The sequence below is a fragment of the Thermobia domestica genome, chromosome 1 (assembly GCF_964235325.1).
Source record: "Thermobia domestica chromosome 1, izTheDome1.hap1.1, whole genome shotgun sequence".
NCBI classification, from domain to species: Eukaryota; Metazoa; Arthropoda; class Insecta; order Zygentoma; family Lepismatidae; genus Thermobia; species Thermobia domestica.
Window position 1 is genome coordinate 319,999,074 of NC_137454.1, and position 21,691 is coordinate 320,020,764.

General features: G+C 35.2%; 1 long non-coding RNA gene across 1 annotated transcript in view; it reads left to right on the forward strand.

Annotated features, from left to right (window-relative positions):
* The first annotated feature begins 317 nt into the window (after window positions 1-317).
* LOC145667924 (uncharacterized) overlaps window positions 318-21,691 on the forward strand; it is a 77,546-nt gene continuing 56,172 nt past the window's right edge. The window contains exon 1 of the long non-coding RNA XR_014127927.1: window positions 318-792. This is a non-coding gene — a long non-coding RNA (uncharacterized LOC145667924). The remainder of the gene's footprint in view (window positions 793-21,691) is intronic.

A 21,691-nucleotide genomic window follows, 5' to 3' on the forward strand; every position in this document is an offset into this window, starting at 1 on the left:
AATACCTTCTGCTGTCTGGTGGGGGACTATGCCCGAAGAGTTGGACATTGGTTACTCCAATTGCTGAAGTCTTTTGTGACGGCTTTGCTCGATGGATGCTGGGAAGAGTTAACTGGACGTCCAGAGCAAAGGGAGGGGGAAGAGAAACAGCTGTTGAACGTGTGCTGGAGAGAAGTGAAGGGCAGGAGGGGTAAGACATCTCCACAAGTACTCCAAGGCCGTCTTTTGGTTGTTGTAGTAGTTAGTTCTAATGTCCGTCTGTCTGTCGCCAAAGCTAGGACGATGAAACGGGACTCCTCACTTACAAGCTTGGCTAGTGGCTGCTGCTGGTGGTAAAAACCTTTTCTTCCAATCCTCTGAATTGATTTCGGGGGAGGGGTTGAATGGCGGGACCCACACCAACCCAAAGTTGCGGTTTGGTATGGCGGGCGCGAAAAGAGTTTTGCCTCACTGGAAGGTCAAACAGCACAACCCTTCACAAGAAGATACGAAAAAATAAAAGAAAAAAATTATCAGAAGTTCAGGTGAAGTGGAGAGGGAATCAGAAACAAGCAAACACGAAAAAAAAGAGAAGTGTCTGGTATTGCCAAGCATCAGGCAACATGCGGCCCGCGGCCATACAACCGGTTCTTTCCTTCTAGTCGCTTGTTAGACCCTGCAACAGGTTCGAGCAAACCTGTATGTGTTCGTAGTTGGAACAGTGTTCATCTCATAAAGCAGAGGAGACGTTTTTCTGCTTTGCCCCTTGTGAAACAGAGAAGCACAGTGGAAATATTTGGAAGCCTTTGTCAGGTAAGTTCAAAAAAGAACAAAATTCTAAAGAACAGTTATTTTGTATTATTTAATTTTGTTTCCTTTTTTTCTAATGGACAAGTATTACGTAATTTTTGTCAAAATATATTTTAGTTTGTGACTGTTTTAAAAATTCATTTCAGTTGTTATGCATGTCATATGGTGTAGGATGCGCTATTATATATATATATATATATATATATATATATATATATATATATATATATATATATATATATATATATATATATATATATTCATTATCAGTATGAATGTACTATGAATAATAACATAGATTAAGGAACTACTAAAGACAATAGTGAATAGAGCACAATATATGTACTCAGAAAACATAAATTACAAGGGTCGAAGTCATCATTTAAGGCACTATACCAGCATTTATTTTGTTATTGACACTCATCACAATGGTACTTTTCAGATCGTACTTCAACCAGATAGTTTATTCATAATTTTGCTATTGAGTAGGGTCATTAATCTTAATTATGGTGGAGGCAGTGGTGAAAGCTTTACCAGTTCTTCTAGAGTGTATATTCCCCGTGCGAAAGTGGGTTTTGCATTACTTAATCTATGAGACACTTCGGGGGAGTAGATCTGTGACGATAGTTTATGGTTCGATTTCAACTTGTCTCTCTTCAACAATTCTTATCAGATTCATGTTAAAATGATTTTTATTCCCACTCTTTATTTTTCCTAAGGATCTTGGAAGAGACTTTTTTTTTAGATCAAAAGATCCAATATATTTCAGTCAAAATTTTTTTTGTAGGCCTTATATCTGGAGAACTACATATAATGTAGCTAAACCCAAATTATCAGTTAACTCAGTATGACGTGCTTATTCCGTAGAAAACACGAAAACTCGATTTAGGTGTTGTAATTGTATGGCCCCTGATCCTATTGGATCAAAAGATCCAATATATTTCAATTAAAAGTTTTCTTGTAGGTCTTATATCTGGAGAATTACATATAGTGTAGTCAAACCTAAACTATCTCTTAAGTCAGTATGATTTACTTGTCCCGTAAAAAAAAAAAAAAAAAAAAAAAAAAAAAAAAAATACGAAAATTCGATTTAGGGGCCGTTCAAAAATTTTGTGGCTCCTGATCCAAATCTTTTGATCCATTTTTTGAATCATTCCTAAAATTCTTGTTTCCATTTCCTTCAAATTTCGTTAATGCAAAAGCTCGTTTTAAAATATGACTATAAGTAACAGAAAATGAAAACAAGAGGACGCTCTCCATATAACACCTATAATACAAGTAATACCTTTACAGTGGTGTACATAGAATTTCATCAAGAGGGGGAGGGGTTCCATCTTGTAAGTTCATATCATTGCAGGATTTATGTTTTAATATCTTAATATTGTTAATGCATATTTTTACGTAATATATTGTTGAAGGAAAATTAAAACCCGAAACCTTTTTGCGTATACAACTTCAGTGGCGTAACCAGGGGATCATGGGACTCGAAACCTCCAACGATGAAATATTATTCCTGAGTTCTGAATTTCTTGATGATTTCATGCTCTCTTCCTTTCATGGTGCAGACCTCGTCTCCAAAAATTTGGTTATATCGATAAAAAATGTTTATTAATTTCCCTTGTTTTTCTTCTTTTTTTTAAAAAAAAAAAGAAAAAAACAGTTCATAATCAGTCACCAATGTTTAGTGAGAACCTCAACTAATAATCACCAATGTTGTGTTACCTCAGAAAAGAAAAATAATTCTATACTTCACATATTCCATTAAATGCCACACATCATATCCATTCGTCGCACCCAAAGGTTAAAAAGAAAGTCGTATTTCTTTCTCTTTCTCTCTCTTTCTTTTCGTATTTGTATATTTTAAGAATTTGGTTATCATTATCCCAAGTAATTTTTGTGAATCAGTGGTGGTTATCGAAGGTCATATCGGTAAGAGGTAAATTTTTATGGCTTGAATCCAAGAGAAGAGAACTTATCTAATGTTCTTGTATACAAGATTAGTGAGTAAGGTAAGTTTTCTTCCTTTAGATTAGATTAGAATTAGGAATTATATTTCTGGGTTTTATGGCCATGTTAGCCCGTCTCGTATGGGGGATGACGTCCCTCAGCGATCACGCTCCCGAGGAAAGGGAAGGAAGGAAGCGGGCTGGGTCCTATAAATTTGGTACCATCCCGGTGTTTGCTTGGTATAAATAAGGAAAATCTAGTTAAACCTCACTCAGGATAGCTAGCCTGAAAAAGCCTCTACACTTTTTCGACCGAGTGTACCCAGTGGAATTCTTTTAGTTTGAAGCGACAAAAGTTTATTTTTTTTTACCGATATGATTTCCCTCAACAGCCGCCATTGGTATTATTGCTAACTCCTTAAATAAATTACATTTCAGAACTGAATTTTAATTAGAAACAAAAGAAGAAAAGCAGCAGTCCGAATTGACACATAATCTATAAAATCGCAAGAAAGATCATCACACAGATCGCAAACATATCACAGAATACTGATTAAATCTCATTGGATTTATCCACTTTTGCTCTTAACATTCTAATACGGTTACGAGCCTGCTTCTTTATCTCTTGTGAAATCCTAAGCATCAGTAATTCGTTTCTTATTAGAAGAAAATCGAAACTTTGGTTTTTTGTAGACGTCTAATTACAATTCTCTTGTCTTGTTTACATATCGCTGCAGGGACTACGATATAACAATTTTTATCACTGATTACTTCATTTCTTATTGTCTGAGCTGGTGGTGTGGTCCTGTTATTCACCCCACTTGGAGGAGAGTTAGTGCGGTGTGGAACGGCCTATGCTCTGAATATAGATCCTACATTATGATCTGTGCACCCACCTGATGACCAGATTTAAGCCCCGCTCGTAGTTTGGAGACCGCCTTAGACCCTACTCTTCATAACCTCGGCATTGTATACGTGACTCAAATTAACAGTAACAAGTTGTAAATACCTTTTAGAAAGCACTATTTAAGTGAATTGAAATAAATACGTTGAGATTGAAAAAAAAGTGAAATGAGTATTTCATGGTATAGGGCCTACAATATTGTAGAACACGAGTTCAAACACGAACTACATGTCGATTAGCTCAGCACGTAGAGTCAAAAGATAGAGTTTTGTTTGTCAGTCGTCCAGAATTTCCAACATTAGTGGTTTTCCATTAAACTGATATTTAGAGGTCTAAATTAGTCGCCAACTGCTTCACAGGATTCTGAGATTTTAAAGAAATATTATTGAGTAACATTGGACTAGCTGGGGACTTTGCCCCCAGACTCCCGCATTTGCTGGGTCTACTGGTCATATCCCTAACATATCTCTAATGTTAAGGGATTTCGAGATATGACTATCTTATTATAACAGTGGCAACCCCCGCCCTTTTCTCTTCTCACCTACCAGAGACCTCAAACATGCTTAAACATATTTTTAATTAGCATGTTCCTACTCTTAAGGGATTTGGAGATATGGTCATCTTATTTTAAGAATTACAATCGCACCCTTTTACTTCCGAGCTTCCTCCTCCCCTCTTCTAAAGGGAAACTCTAAAAACTCCGAAACACATCTTGAATTGTTTTAAATCAAAAACCTAAATACAAACTTTCAGGCCTCTAACCTTAAGGAATTTCGAGGTATGGTCATGTTATTGTAGCAATTGCAACCCCGAATATTGTTTCTCTTCCCGACTTTTTTTTACTCCATGTAGGGGAAATATTTAAAAATAAAACACTGAAACGTGTCTTTAATTATTTTGAATGTGAAGTTCATATACCAAATTTCCTGGCTCTAACCTTCAGAGATAACGAGATATGAACATCTTATTATAATAATTGTAATTTCCGCCCCTTTTCCCTTCTCATTTGTTTTTCTTCACTTCTAAGCGAAATACCAAAAAACGCTGAAACACGTGTCTAATTATTTTAAATGAGAAATCGATACACCCAATTTCATATATCTAATCTTCAGAGATTTCAAGATATGGGCACTTGAAGACAATGATTTCCATCCCCTCTTGTGCACTAACCCATTGAATTTTCAAAAAAATCCTTCCATAATGGGACCTTACATCACAATACCCTATCCAAATTTTAAGTTTCTAGCTTAAGCAGTTTGATCTGGGTGCTGATCAATCAAGTCAGTCATTTCTTCTTTTATATATATAGATTAGATTTAAATAATAACAATAGAAAAACTTTTAATCGAAGAAAGTAATGGTGGTTAATCAGAGAGAAATGACCGAACTGGTAACTTTATGGGCCCTTTATAGAAACAGACTTTCGGTCTTTTCAGTAGTCACCTCAACCTTGTAGAAATATTAGCATAGCGTAAAGTAGGCTATGTCCGTTTCGATCCTACAGATAACCCAATGTTTTGTCTTCATATCTAGAAGCTCTCTCTCCTTTTGACTACGTAGAAACAAAATGGTACAAAGAAAGACTGGAAAGCCTATGAAAAGGGATTTCTTCTCGTTCCAGCTGCGTCTTAATATCTCTAAATTTTGCGTCAAAAATGAAACAAAATTTTCTTTTTGCTACCTTATTTTCTTCTGTTGAAAATTAATTTGTGTTATTATTTCCATTAGATTGATATGTATACCTATTTCAGTTTATGTTTTGAAATCTCTAGATTTCCTTATAAGTTGCTAGTTACTAATTTAGACTGCTAAATGTCACTGTGAAACCAACAGATTTGGCGGGAAACCGCTAACGTTTGTAACATTGGCTCTCATAGGCCTACAAAACAAAACTTCATCTTTTGACACTGAATAAGTTTGCCCACAACACACAATATTCGTGACGAGATACCTTCGAGATAGAGCTACTACAATAGAAGAGATACACTTTCCGAGACCAGATATTCTCACAACTTTCTTTCGAGACGAGACAGTCTCCAATTTTTCCCCCCTAGACAACCGAACTCTGAGGTATTGTTTGTGAACCAATTAATACGTTTCAAACTCATATTCTACAATACCATAATTCTAATACCATGGAGGGGGACACGACAGTAGTCCTAAAAATATACTGAACCTCATATGCACTAGCTCTAAACTGCCGAAGTCCTAAAAAATAATGTAGTTGTATCCTGAACTGCATAAGTCCTGAAAATCTCTTACGGTACTACCATCGCATCTGTGCCAAGAGGGAGGACGGTGACTCAGTGATAGAGCGCTTACCTCTAGTGCTTGGGGTTCTTGGTTCGATACCCGGCCAAGTAAGTTTGTGGTGAACCATATCGTGTACGTGGTTATTCTCGGGATACTCCCGTTTCCTCCCACTTCCTCATTCCATAGTTTCTTCCATCATTATTCACTTGCCTTAATCATCCTTCTCCCTTAGCCTAAAGAGCATAACAGCGGAACGTTATACTGAAAATTTTCATTTTATCTATGCGAAGAATAAATACCTCTCTACTATAGGACCAGAGCAAACAGGTAGCTTATACTGCCAAATTTTACAGAATATAGAATATTTAAGTTTGTAGGAGGAGTAGGCATAGAAGTGAATGAGTTATATTCCACAGTGTGTCAATTAATGAGAAGCTTAAATTTAAGCAAGACCATATTCAGAGTTGAAGGAGGAGTATATTGAGGACAGACCGATTGGAGTACCTGTGTTTTTGGAAGTGTTTTTTTTTTTTTTTTTTTAAAAAAGTTTCTGTCGAGATTAGGAAACATTGGACCTGTTATTAATATGGCCTCCGACCCACGATCAGAGCTTGGATCCATAGATCCGATATATGGGCCATCATTAAAATCAAGTCAGATCTCCCCCCCCCCCCCGCATTATTTCACCTCCAAGAGAATTGATTATAGCAGCATGGCAGTGGCTCCAACAACAATAGCTGCTGTGTTCGAGGAACTTGTGAGGGGAATTTAGGATGTGCGACATGTACGGTACAACACCAAACTGAATGAATACCACTGGCTTGTAGCACAGCACAGTGGAGCAGAATCAAATTCTAGTGGAAAAAGAAACTTTTCTTTTAAGTTACGAAAGGTGTTTCATTAACTTCAATCCCAAATAATACTTACTAACAGAAGTAGTAAATTTTAAGTTATCAAGAAAACACGTACTGAAAAAAAACGACATATCTATATATATATCTATATATATCTATATATCTATATCTATCATATATATATATATATATATATATATATATATATATATATATATATATATATATATATATATATATATATATATATATATATTTATTTATTTATTTATTTATTTATTTATTTATTTTATTGAGGTAAATTCATTTGCTGCTTTCAAGTGATGTTGGACACTAACAATAGTTTCCATAGAAAAGCCTGAAAGAAAATAATATTGTTGAGATTATTGAGCTTTCATGAAAGCAGAAAACAAAATGTAATATTGTATTTAATCCTACGTTGTAACAAGAAGGCAATTCATCTTAAAATTTGCATTAAAAAAAAAAAAACTATTTTAGTATATGGTATTCTACTTTAAATGACTCTTTAATGTTTCGTATATTTTCAGAAATAATGTATTCCATTAATTCCGAAACGTTTCAAAAGAATCTTTAAGATAATTTTCATCTACACAGAGGCCTGACTTCACTCGGAACAAACAAGTTTTGCGTCATTTCCGACACGACTGAAATGGATTGCGTAGTTTAAACTCCCATTAATTTAAGTTATTATTATTATTCCATCAGGAGTTCAATATGTGTTTCTTTTTATTTATAGATATTTTTCAGTAGTACATTAGGATGAAATCTTCATAATAACCGGCTGAGGTATGCCCAAACTAAGTGAAGCTTTATAGGACTAGTCACAGTTAGTACTTTGCAAAAGTTTATAGAAATTGAGAGAAAATACAGATTTATATCCCAAGGTGAGAATGGTACTCACCTAAAAGATAGTTCCATGATATTCACTGATAACAGTTTTCTTAGTTTAACGTCCTATATTTATGCGCCAAAACTAACGGAGATGGTGATGTTGACAACGAATGAAATGTTGGAATGAAGTAAGTGGGAAGAAACGGAAGAACCCCGAGAAAAACTACGTTCGCGGCATTTGTCTACCACAACACCCAATTGGCACGAGCTAGGTTCGTATCGAGGACTCCATGCATCAGAGTTGATCGCTGTATCACTGCGGCTCCATAATATTTTTATGGCACAGTCCAAGTATAGGTAAAAAAATTTTCTTTTTCTAATAAAGTGTTGCGTATTTCTGATGGCAGAGTGGACTGACAAATAAATCTGACTTATGAAATTAAAAATGAAATATTTCAGTTTAACGTCCCACGATGTCCTTTAGGCTAAGGGGAAGACAGGATTAAGACAAGGGAATGATGTTGGAAGAATTGGTTGAATGAAATTGTGGGAGGACACGAGAGTATCCCGAGAAAACCCACAAACACGATGTTATCCACCAGAAACATACTTGGCCGGGGGATCGAACCAGGGAACCCACGCACTAGAGGGAAGCACTCTACCACTGAACTACTGTATCCCAAAATCTGACTTAACGAAAGATCTATACCCTCTTGATGAGACTTTAACTATCTCTTCACTAAAGATACTGACGAAATTTATATTTTAACATAAACTACAAGTAAAATAATTTCAATTCATTCTTACAATAAATAAATTATTTTAAATTATTCTTGTATAACTGCAGAATATGTAATATAAAATAGTTTTAGTATTACTCTGATAGAGTAGTTACCGTTGAAATTAATTGATTTGATTTGATTTAAAGTTTAGCATCCCTTCGTTCAGCATCGAGGCAATATGAGACATCGACCTACAGTTTACAGTGGGATCCGAACCACATGAGCTCCCGCCGGGAATCAAACCCGGGTCTCACATTCATTGGAATTGACTGCGTTGGTAACAGCACTGAGCGACGACTCCATCGTCGAAGTTTTGTGTGATGGTGGCGAATTTCAGAACGAAAGCAAGTGAATATAACATTCAAGTTCTAACAGAAGTTCTAAAAATCAATAAGGTACACAAGTTCCAAAATGCAGATATTCTTTTTTTTAAAAAAAAAATCTAGGTACAGAGGTTCTAAACTTCTTAAGTTCTAAATTTCATAAGCTCTAAACTGCATAAGTCCAAAAGTACAAAGACCTAAAATTTAGAACTATTCTTATATTTTAGGAGACTTACCCACTTTAGAATTTATGTTACCCTGATGTAATGCTCATTTTTTATTTCTTTTTTCAAGTCCAATGTACTTATTTGAGTGAACTTAATTAGTGTTTTCAAAAAAATGTTTACGTTTAATGTTTACAAACGTTTAACCGTTTCTTATTTGCGAAATTTAGGAAGTATGGAAATATTTTGAATACATATTTTGGCTAAACTTTAACTCGAATGTAGAGTTTGAATATTCGTTGAAAATATTTTTTTGAAAAATATATCTGGCTCATAACTCTTAGGGAGCCATGGCCTACCAGTTAGCTTATGACACTGCCTTTGAGACGACGGTATGTGGTCATCACATCAACTCTTTTTACCGTTAATACTGACTTTTAAGACCGGAATTCAATGCTTCTTTCTTTTTTTTTCTTTTTTTTTAAGTAACTCCCAAATTGTCCTCACAGCGTTGGAAGTTTATCTGACGTGTACTTACGATTGCCTATTTTTCCTCTGATTAATTTTGTCACAACTTGATTTCGCTGCTCCCACGAGAAGCGGCATCCATTTCAACTAGAACGTTGACATATTAAAAACATTTAGTTTATTAGTAATTTTAATAGACGTTTTCGAGATCAAATGTTTAATACGAGAAATGTTCTTGTATCTCAAATTAAACTCAAACGCTAATTATGTGGTCGCGGTAGCTCAGCGGTAGAGCGTTCAACTTTGGTACATGGTGTCCTTGGTTCGATTCCAGCTCGCGCCAATTGAGCTTTGTGTTTGTAGACACTCATTTTATGCGTGGATTTTCTAGGAGTTCTTCCGTTTCCTCCCACTTTTTTCATTCCACCCTTCCACTCATTTCTCATCATCACCATCTCCTTTAGCCTACCCAGTATTAGCGTGGGACGTAAAACTTGCAGATTTATTTTAATTTCATTTCATAGGCTAATTATTAATTCATCAGGAAGCCAATAGTAGCAGAAAAAAGTAAAGGTTTTAGATGTAAAAGCTGCTGAAGAATCTCATTCATAACGGGCAAATTTAGAATCCAAAGTCACAAAATTCGAAATGTGAGATACTAATCATTCACCTATACACATAAAACAGATATTTAAATAACTGTTTTATCTGAACATTCGAATATAAGTTACTCGAGTTCTAGATTATTGCTGGTTCGAATTTTAACATCGCTGGTTTGAATATTAAAGGAGAAGTTGGGAACGAAAAATAAGGCGTCTTCATGTTCTTCTTAATTAGAGAAAGCAAAATTTTGATGAATATCACGTGACCTTGCATGTTTCCCTTTTTAAATGTTGTGAAGGTCAACCAATAGAATTTAGCCTTTTGTTTGCTTCCACACACACACACACACACACGCATGGACACGCAAACACACGCACGTCATAATTGCATTTGGTGTATTTAGGAAAATTAACTGAGATGCATGCGGGCAATGAAAATGTCTACACTTGGGGAACTCAGATGAGAACCAGTCAAGATTATTATTTCTTTTTAACTATGTGCGATGTTTCGCTAATATACTATGCATGCTCCTTAATTAATTAATTAGAGGTAAACAAATTAGAATGAATTGAAATTACTTGAAATCATATTTAACTTAATTTCAATACATTGAACATAAGTAACCAAAGATACTTTTTAAAACTTGTCTGTTGTGCTATAAAGCAGGAACATGAACATTACAAATAGTAATGACGAAGAGAAAAGATAGAAGACGTTTGAATTATACGATGAATGAAAAATTAGCTCAGTGAATCGAAACCCAATGAGGAACTGTTAGAAAAATTTCAGAGAGACGAACTGAAGTTTAAGAAGTGAAGTGGAATAGATTAGAATATTATTTGACAAGAAAATTTTCTTATTAGGAATGTAGTAAAAGAAATGGTAGAAGGAGATCCTGGGAAGATTTAAAATTTTTAGTTATTAAGTACAAGATCGAAAATATGGTACTAGAAGAGAGTGGGAATGATGAAGAAACGTTCTGATTATTGTGAGGCCAAAATGTCTTGAGCCGTGGCAAGAAATGCGAACTAAAGCTCACACACCCACGCGTTGAGCCAATAAGGATTCAGCTGTTGCTAAGCGAGAGAAAGCGAGTGGAATTCCTTCAGCCAATAGCAGCGCTTGCAATGAAAGACTAGGGATCAAGTCATTGTGGTATATCTATAGGTGTGTGATAGAAAGTATAGTTGTAGGAGAAAGTATGAGGGACGAAGAAATTTCTTATCAGATATGTGATAGAAAATGGGAAGGATGAAGAAATTTTCTTGTTAGGAATGGAGTAGAAAATATAGAAGAATTAGAAAGTGGGAAGGATTAAGAATTTTTTGTTAGGAATGAAGTAGAAAGTATAGTAGAAGTAGAAAGTGGGAAGGACGAAGAAATTTTCTTGTTAGGAATGGAATAGAAAGTATGGTAGAAGTAGAAAGTGCGAAGGATAAAGACATTTTCTTGTTAGGAATGGAGTAGAAAATATGGAAGAAGTAGAAAGTGGGAAGGATGAAGAATTTTTTTTGTGTTAGGAATGAAGTAAAAAGTACAGTAGAAATAGAAAGTAGGAAGGATAAAGTAATTTTCTTGATAGAAGTGGAGTAGAAAATATGGTAGAAGTAGAAAGTGGCAAGAATGAAGAAATGTTCTTATTTAATTTGTGATAGTAAATATGATAGAAGAAGAAAGTGGGAAGGATGGAGAAATTTTCTTATTAGGAATGGAATAGAAAATGTTAGAAGTAGAAAGTGGGAAGGGTGAAGAAATGTTCTTGTTAGGAATGGAGTAGAAAATATGGTAGAAGTAGAAAATGGGAAGGATAAAGAAATCTTTTTGTTAGGAATGAAGTAGAAAGTGGGAAGGATAAAGTAATTTTATTGAAAGAAATGGAGTAGAAAATATGTTAGAAGTAGAAAGTAGGAAGGATGGAGAAATTTTCTTGTTAGGAATGGAGTAGAAAATATGGTAGAAGTAGAAAATGGGAAGGGTAAAGAAATCTTTTTGTTAGGAATGAAGTAGAAAGTGGGAAGGATAAAGTAATTTTATTGAAAGAAATGGAGTAGAAAATATGTTAGAAGTAGAAAGTAGGAAGGATTGAGAAATTTTCTTGTTAGGAATGGAGTAGAAAATATGGTAGAAGTAGAAAATGGGAAGGATAAAGAAATCTTTTTGTTAGGAATGAAGTAGAAAGTGGGAAGGATAAAGTAATTTTATTGAAAGAAATGGAGTAAAAAATATGTTAGAAGTAGAAAGTGGGAAGGATGGAGAAATTTTCTTGTTAAGAATGGAATAGAAAATATGGTAGAAGTAGAAAGTGGGAAGGATGAAGAAATTTTCTTGTTAGGAATGGCGTGAGAAAATAAAAGTCAATAGAACTATTATTTGGATGAAAGTAATGTAATAAAATCATGAAAAGCAGAACAAAGATATTACGGTAAATAATTGCAAAATTAGTCGAATATGCCTATCTACTATTTTCTTGTTCCGCATGTGTAAACGAAACTAGAAAAAAAAAAACTGATCTGACCTTAGCGACAGTTCTAAAAGCAAGGCGCTGTAATAATACAAATTCAATTTGATGCAAAGTTTTAATTACGCGCCAGACATGTATCTCCACTTGGCGACTGGGAATTTTTTTAGTCCTATGTATAAATAAACCAATAGACCATGTAAAAGGAAACTAAAAACGTACGTTATAATCCTCTATAAAAACTTCCTTCACGGAGATCCTCTAAACAGTAGATTCTTACGCTTATTGTCTATCAGTTGAAATATTTGTTTTCTCCTTGAGTGATGGTGTCATTGACAACACCCATAAAACTTCTTAGCATAAACCCACACTCGCTGAAGCACCTGCAACAAAAGATGCATAGTGAATGAGTTGCACAAGTGTAATGAATCACTTTAAATACATAATACTCTACTGATTCAATACTAAATTAAAACTTTAAAAAAGCCAAAGTTTCAAGCAAGTGCAGCAATTTCTAGCAACTCCTAAGGGAAATAAAAGTTATTTCGTTCACTTACTTTCTCTTATCAGTTATGGTGTATGTAATATCTATATCACCTTCATCTGAAGAACGACAAGTGCTTATTGATACATAGTATTTAGATTCCGAATTAGCACATTCAATTTGCTGGTTCGTTTTCAATGTCACTTTATGTCACTGGTTTCGTCAAGAATTTATTTGTGAGATTTCGTGTGTCTTGAACACGTAAAGTACTGTAGACACACAAATTTTAGATTCGCAGTCAGGATCCTCGACTACATCAGTCGTGTAGGTATATTTTTACTGTTTATAAAGTTAGGTACTTTCTAAGTTCTTACATATTTTAGGCGGTGCTTTTTTTTTTTACTTCTGTCCATTTTTGGACATCGTAGACCAGTTGTACCAGTCGTTAATCTACTTAAATGGGTCATCATAGTCTAGTAGTTGTAACGTTGGACTCACGTCCGCATGGTCCCGGGTTCGATTCCTGGCAGATGCTTCCAAAATTTTCGGCGTCTACCCAGCGTCGTGAGGCTAACTGGGGAATCACGTGAATAATAAAAAAAAACGTGCGCTCTGACCACGTATTTGTCGGTAGGCTGGACGTATTTCAGCCGGTCGCTAACAGATGGCGTTGGAGCGGCTCAGACCCAGAAAAAGAGCTGTTACCCCAAGTGATTTTTTCTGATCTACTTAAAAACTGCGTTTCAAATTTTCATTTTGATACAGTCATTCCAAACATGCGAATGAAAAACTCGTTCTGGAATATTGGGTGTATCATCGCTTATATAAACCCCGTTTTCGACCTATGATACAGTCGATAAATGTATAGACAGTGTCATAGCTCAAATATGGTCCTTAACGCTATCAATCTTCACCGATCGTTTTGGTTCTTCGATTGAATATTAGAAATACCCGAGTTCGACTCCCGGTTGGAACTCATGAAGTTAAGCTTAGGTCCATGTCTCATGTAGCTTCGGTACTGAAATGGATATTAAAATCCAGTCCAACCAACCTACTGGTTGTATATTAAAGAAGAAAAAAAGGTCTACGCAATACACAAGAAATGAGAATCTGATTTAACTTTTAATTTTGAACATGTTTGTGCCTGTGTGTGCACTTAATCTTGCACATGAGGGCTTTAATTACTCTATATAAGTTTTACTTAAGGAAAGATTATGAAGAAGATCAAACGTTAGTTCTTACATACGACAAAGGAAATACAAAAAAAGAACTCTTTAACATTTTAATATGGAAAACCTCCAACTCATACGTATCATCTAACAAAAGATTGTTTTCTAAATATGCTCACGGAAAGACTAACACTTGTTTCAAAGATTTACTTCTCAGACACAAAAAACGACAGAACATTATATAGTAATGCATTATGGTTGTTTGATCAGCAGACAAACGGAAAGTGAAGAAGATTTGTGTAAACACATCTTAAAGACTAGTATTTGTTCTTTTCCTCGAAAACTTCTTCACTTCTAAGAACAACACAAGGCTCACTTTAAACTCACGTTTATAAAGTACAACTTTTACAGTTAATTAACCAACAAAATGGGAGAAATTTGCAGAGAAATTTGAACATTCATCATTATCATCATCAGCAGCGGAGATCTTCGCGGATTCGGATATCCGCACCAATATAGCTCTCTGAGAATATATCTTTATTTTCTTTATGGATACCGAATAAGATTGTGAATGTTCGTGAAAACACAAGAAGTTCCGTAATCATTCTTCGAAGCGCTATTAATCATTGTTCCTTGCTTTTATTATTTAAATTTATAATCCCCATTCAGCACTGAGGCTATATGAGAAGTGGACCTGCAATTTAACCCCTTGCGTATCAGTGACTTCCATGTGGATGCCATGAAAACGTATCCCATATTTAAAGATCGTAGTAATCCTGGAGATGATGAAATTTGTTAGAGGATGTAAGACAAGACTTAGTTCTAATATTTCTCCTTAGGTGACAGCGCCTGACTGACAGAAAAGAAAAAATGTATTGTCTCAGTAGGTGGCAGGCCTAAGGGAACATTCAATTACAACACAAATGTGTTTGTTTTGACGATAAACATTAGCAACTTCGAGGTATATTTCGAGATCGGGAGAGGAAAAACCTTTTTCTTTGATCTCTGGTTAGGGTTGCCAACCTGAAACATCATAAAATCCCTTCAGAACATCAGAATTTCCCTTTTTCAGTCCAAATGTTCCACAATGCAAATATATATATATTTTTTTTATCAGTAATGTGAACGCTCTCCTCACACGCGCACATTAACTATGCACTATATAACGGTCTAGTTAGTCTTTTAACAGTAAATGAAACCATTATTACAGCACGCATATAGGAAAATGACACATGGAACGCAAGTAGTTAAGGTGAAGTCCGAACCACTGTAATGCGTCCAATGCTGTCCCACCAGAAAGCAAACCCAGTAGTATATGCAACAAAGGATGGCGAGCTAGCTAATACATTAGCGGAAAGAGACATTGATTATTCACTTATTGTTTTAAAGCGTGGTATTACCCTTTTGGAACATATAACTGTTAGCTAATGTGTTTCCTTTTATATGCATTTCTGTCAACTTTAATTATAAAACTCCTATAATAAGCATGAAGTGCTAGTTTGTGATTTATGCGAGTTTTTGGTAGTTTATTCCTTTTTTCGTCAAGGATTTTCATTCTAAAGAAAGACGATCCCTTCTAATGGGCAATGAGATTTAAAGTCATTCATGTGCTCTAATAACATAATTTCACAAATACTCTCGATCATCAACATAACGCTTCAGATCGCTAGACTACGTCATACTAGCCATACTCTAGTTCCATTCTATTGCACTTTTCATGACCATTAGGTTCGATTCGGGCATGAACACAGAACCATCGAGAACACTTTAAAACACCCATGGTTTTTAGAGGCCCTTGAACTCTCGTTGACTATTGCCATGGTACAATCCTTGTCAGAAATCAGCATTTCAGAGGACATGTTTTGTTCATCAATTTGTAATTTGTATCTGCTTGGACTCTTCTTAATCGGCTTACCTTCCTTTTCTCAGTAACGATGTTATTCGAAGCGTGGAGCTACAGTTTAAGGCGTGGATTCTTGCAATGTATTCACCCTACTGCCACTTGAATGCTTTTATTTTCTCGATAATATCCATCACTCATGTAACCTTCCTGATCAGTGTGATTCATTTCCTATATTTGCGGGTACTTCTTACCATACGTGTCTCTCTGCTTGGTTATGTAATTTGCAGAAGTTTTTTTTTTTTTTTTTTTAAGTTTCAATCTACGATCGATGTCTAAACAGACACAATGCATTCATTGAAGATTCACCTCTTTCTTCCAAATGCATTCCAGGCTAACTTAATAGCCTGCTAGTTCCGTCTTTAATGTTGTAATCCACGGACACTTTCTGATCCCGGTAGGTCCTAATCCTTAATACCGTATTTTCAACTTCAATAAGTCACTTTTTTTTTTTTTTTTCATTTTCAACTCGACTTCCTTGCTCTTCAAATAAAACTCTTCCATCATATTTTGCATATCATCAATGTCATCAGCGAAAACATAGATGGATCAGATGCTCTCTGGTTACATCTATGCCATTCCATTGCTCTGTCAATTGAAATCGAAACAGATTTAGGTAGATTTGCTAAAAGATTGGCAGAAATTGTATCAGCCTGCCTTACTCTTCTTTATTCTTTGAGTTTTTGTACATCCAAACAGTTGGATATTCGCGCTGATTTGTTTGTACCGCCTTTGTCTATCAGTTCCAGTGAGATTATTGAAATCAAGGAGTGCCACGCCCGATCACAACCATATTAGATTGATAGTCGTTGTGGAAAACCAAATAGAGTTAGCAATGTGGCGTTTACTCAGCCTCTTGAAGGTAATTGGGGAGCTGCCTGAAGGGAAAAGGTGTAGTGGGGCCCGCTAAAAAAAAAAAAAAAAAAAAAAAAAAAAGAGAGAGAGAAGCTACATTGGCAATGAAACTAGCAATGTGCAGACCACACACCATTGGTCGGTTGGCCTAAGACTTTCGAGTAACTGTGTCAAATGTGTTTAATTGTGTTGTTTAGTCTTGCGGCTTAGTTTGTAGTTAATACTCGGGCTGTACGAGAACTTTGTACGTGAAACTGTGACCTTGAAAACTAGTTAGAAAAGAGAATAAATCGAAAAAAAAAAAAAAAAGCTTCAAATCTAGAGATAATTGCCAAGTAACTAGGCAAAAAGCATTGTAATATAGCTCCTTCATCCGGTTACAGACCATGAAGGTGTTTCTCTTGATTTAGAAAACTATTCTGGCAAGGTCCCAACAATACCACAAGAACCATCTAGCATTAAATACAAGGCTATTATTGGATTGGTTTTAGCGATCTAGCAAATGACCATTCACAAACTTAATTTATGTTACACGACTAATATAATGATTTAAAATGTGGAATTTACTCGTTTTAACTCCATCCTAATAGGGTATAATAACACGTCCGGAACTGCAAGAACGTAAAAAGAACTGTGTCAGTAGTAGACTAATAGTGTCAATTACAATACCTTAATTTTAAACTATAAGTAACGACGGGGAATAACTTTTCAGTAGCCCGTCACAGATATGAGGAATGACGTTCCTCGGCGATCACATTGCCCGGGGAATTGGGGAAGAAGAAAGGAATGAGAAAGGAAAGAAGTGTCCTGGAACTATTACGTTAGGTACCATTCCGGCATTTGCCCCGTGGTGAATGAGGAAAATTCAGGAAAAATCTCACTCAAGATGCTTACTCTGAAAAAGCTGTTACTACACCTTTCGATCTCGAGTGTCCCCACTGGGAAAACATTCCGGAGGAGATAACACATTATGGGACGTGGAAGTATCTCGCTATTAACTTGTGAAGGGAATGTCAAAAGGAAAAGCAGGCCGATATTGAAATACGCTGATCAAATAATACAAGATGAAAAGAAGAGAAAATTCATGGAAGTCAGAAGTTTGGTTCAGGTAGAGAAGAATGGAAATCTGCGTCAAGCAACCAATGAAAACACTGTTGACCTGGGAAAATGAAAGAAGAATGGGTGAAGATCGTGTTAATTAGGTATACATACGCAATTATTGAAACGACTATTGTAGGATAAAACTTTGAAGGATAAAACATTTACAATTAATCAGTATTTGCCATCCTATTACGTATGTTCAATATCATATTTTGCAGATGTATTTTCTATGTTGTAGTAATTATAAACCTATTGTCACGTATCTTTCTATTTATTTATATCTATTTTGCCACAAAATTCTTTCTGCCTTAAATATCCCAACATATTTAACTCACATTTTACTCATAAATATTATTTCTGTCGCTTTGATGTCATCTTAGTCCTTATTTCTATCCTTTTGATGACATCTTAGTCCTTATTTCTATTCTATTGATGGCATCTTAATCCTTATTTCTATCCTTTTGATGCCATTTTAGTCCTTATTTCTATCTTTTTGTTGACATCTTAGTCCTCATTTCTATTCTTTTGATGGCATCTTAATCTTTATTTCTATCCTTTTGATGCCATCTTAGTCCTTATTTCTATCCTTTTGATGGCATCTTAATCCTTATTTCAATCCTTTTGATAGCATCTTAGTCCTTATTTCTATCTTTTTGATGGCATCTTAGTCCTTATTTCTATCCTTTTGATAGACTCTTAGTCCTTATTTTTATCCTTTCGATGACATCTTAATCCTTATTTCTATCCTTTTGATGGCATCTTAGTCCTGATTTTCATTCTATTGAGAGAGAGAGAGGAAAAGAGCCTACATATTGAAGACGGCATTTCAGTAGGAGGTGGAATAGTTAGGTGAATACGGTTGGCAGATGATATGGCGCTTGTTGCGGAATCTGAACAGAAAATCAATAAGATGTTAGAAAACTTGAGGAAGGGCTGTGAAGAAATGGGATGAAAATAAATGTGAGAAAGACAAAAGCCATGGTGATTGGAATGAAGCGGTCAGTGTCAAATATAAAAGTAGGAAGGCAGAAAAGAGAACAACTGCCTATTTTTCGTTACCTGGATAGTATTATTAGTGATGATGCGAAGTGTGAACGTGAAATAAAAGCAAGGATAGGAACACCGGAAAAGCCTTAGAAGGAAGAAAAGACTACTTTGTGGGACCTTGAATAAAGAGTTGAGAAAAAGACTTACAAAATGCTTCGTGTGGAGTATTGTACTGTATGGTTAAGAAATATGGACATTACTTAAAAGTAAAAGAAAAAAGATTGGAAGCTTTTGAAATGCGGATGTGGAGAAGAATGAAGAGAATTAGCTGAGTTGAGCGGAAAACGAATGAGAGGGTGTTAGAAATGGTGGGGGAGAAAACAACAATTTTAAATATTATTAAGAGGAGGACGAGAAACTGGTTGGGACTTGGCTAAGAAGGAACTGTATCATGAGGGAAGTCATGGAGGGCGGCAGGAGAGAGAAGGGCGAAGGAGACTACAATTAATGGACGATATCAAAACAAAAGAGTTATACATGAAGACGAAGAGGGTAGTGGAAGACCGTTAAGCATGGAAGCTCCTCAGTTGCGTAAGTGACCTGCCAATAATGGCAGAATACCTATGATGACGATGATGATGATGAGAGATCCCTCATGGTTATATGGGTTCCTTTTGTGTCTTTGGTGTAGGAGATTCGAGCTCGATTTCCAGTGGAACCAGTGTGATTCAAATCCTATATTAAGCTCTAGGTCCACGTCTCATATAGCCTTATCACAGAAAGGAACCCTAATCTCCAAATCAATCAATTATTCTAGCTTCGTTTTGATGGCATGTTAGTGCTTTTTTTGTATTCTTTTGTTAGTATCATTTCCCTTTAGATGGCATATTTACAATTCTTTGTATCCCTTTGATAGGATATTAGTCCTTATTTGTGTCCTTTTGATAGCATTTTAATTTAATTATATTCTTGTAATGGTAGGTCTATATTAGTTCTTGTTTTTAACCTTCGGCAAGGCTATTTTTCTGTTTATTAAAGACAAATTTTGCAACTTATATTTCATGCAGTTTCATATTAGTCAGATCTCTGAAACATAAACCCGATGAAAATATTTCCACATACATTCTTTAGCTTGTCGTTTTACAGTAAATTGATTAAAAATAACTTGTCGAACGCCTGCTGCTTATACCACCACAATGCTAGAAAAGTTCGGTTGGTTGCAGACGATTAGGCGTTATGTTATTACCAAATTTAATCGCTTTTTCTTTTTGTAATAAAAGGAAATGCTATTATTGTCTTCCACATCCAATTAAAAATATTGAATAAAGATTATGAAGTAAATAATAACAATAACAGTAAAAAAATAAAAACAACGTTTTTATACAATGCACTAAAAGAGATATTTTTTTCCATTTTTTGGTCGGAAATGAAGAAATGGGACTGAGAGCAAAAGCATTCATCGTGGATGAATCACCTCTGTAATATCCATAAAAGCTTCAATCCTCAGCTTTAGGAAAAGCGCCCAATGCTTCATTTCTTGATCTTGCCCCACAAAATAGTATATATATTTTTTTACGTTTGTTACAAATACAATAATACTTACTTACCCTACCAAAAAATCTACTTTTTAGTGGATTTTAAAGAAGCGTTGTTTTTATTTTTCATTTTATTTATGTTTGTCTGTTTATTATTCACTTTGGTATTCTTAACATACAATGTAAAGCAAGGATTGGAAGCTCAAATGATTCTTATTTAATTTATAGGCTTTATTATTGTAGTATATACTTAACTGTGTAGCCACGAGGAAGCTAAATCTGGCACTTAACTTTGTTGTGGGACGCCGTCAGTGCTGATCCTTAGATTATGACGTATCCATAAATACCTCGTTCATCAAATTACACTAAACCGTTTAAGTTCCTCGCGGAAATAAAGAAATTTATAAACTTATAAACATAGACGTGAAAACATTATCATCCATTGATCTTCATCTGTGTGTAGGGTAAATAGCCTATTGATGTTATAAAATCCATTAATTCCTTTCTTTTCTTTATTTAGATTGCGATTAGTTTCGTTCAATCTCCACTGGAATGAGCTAAAGGAAGTAAAGTTCTAAGTGTAAATTGAAAAATCAATGAAAAATGCTTTAAAATTATAAGAAACTAGCAGAACGCCCGTTCTTCTCACGGGGAGAATACGTTTTATTTTAGACATAAAGGGCATTAAAACTGCGAACATAGGGAGCCCGAAAACTATGAATTCGACACTAATATTGGTCATTTTCGATCATTTTTACCCTTCCGCTAAGTTCCACCTTCGAAGTGAAATGATAAGAAATTTCCCAGTTCCGAACCTTATCTATGTTGAAAATTTGATCGAGATCAGTGTCGTGGTTCAAGAGTTATTAAGTCACAAATATTGTCACTCTCATTTTTAAATATAAAGATACATAAAGAACATTAACAAATAAGGCGAAATATAACGAATTATAGATAGTGCACAGGAGAACAGCACAAAAAATGAAAGAATTTGAGAAGAATGGATGACCTAATAGTTTGACTCTTATATCATTGATGTAAGTTCTATGGAAATTAAAACCAATGCACATGGGTAGTGATCAGCCGAGAAATTGATTGCGTTGGAATGCAATGGACAGTTCGATACTCAATTATCTCAACTTATGGAAGGGGCACATTGACTCAGTGGTAGAGCCTTCACCTCTCGTTCATGCGGTCTCTAGTTCGATCCCACCTCGCACCAAGTGAGCTTTGTGGTGGACAAATACCGTGTTCGTGGGTTTTT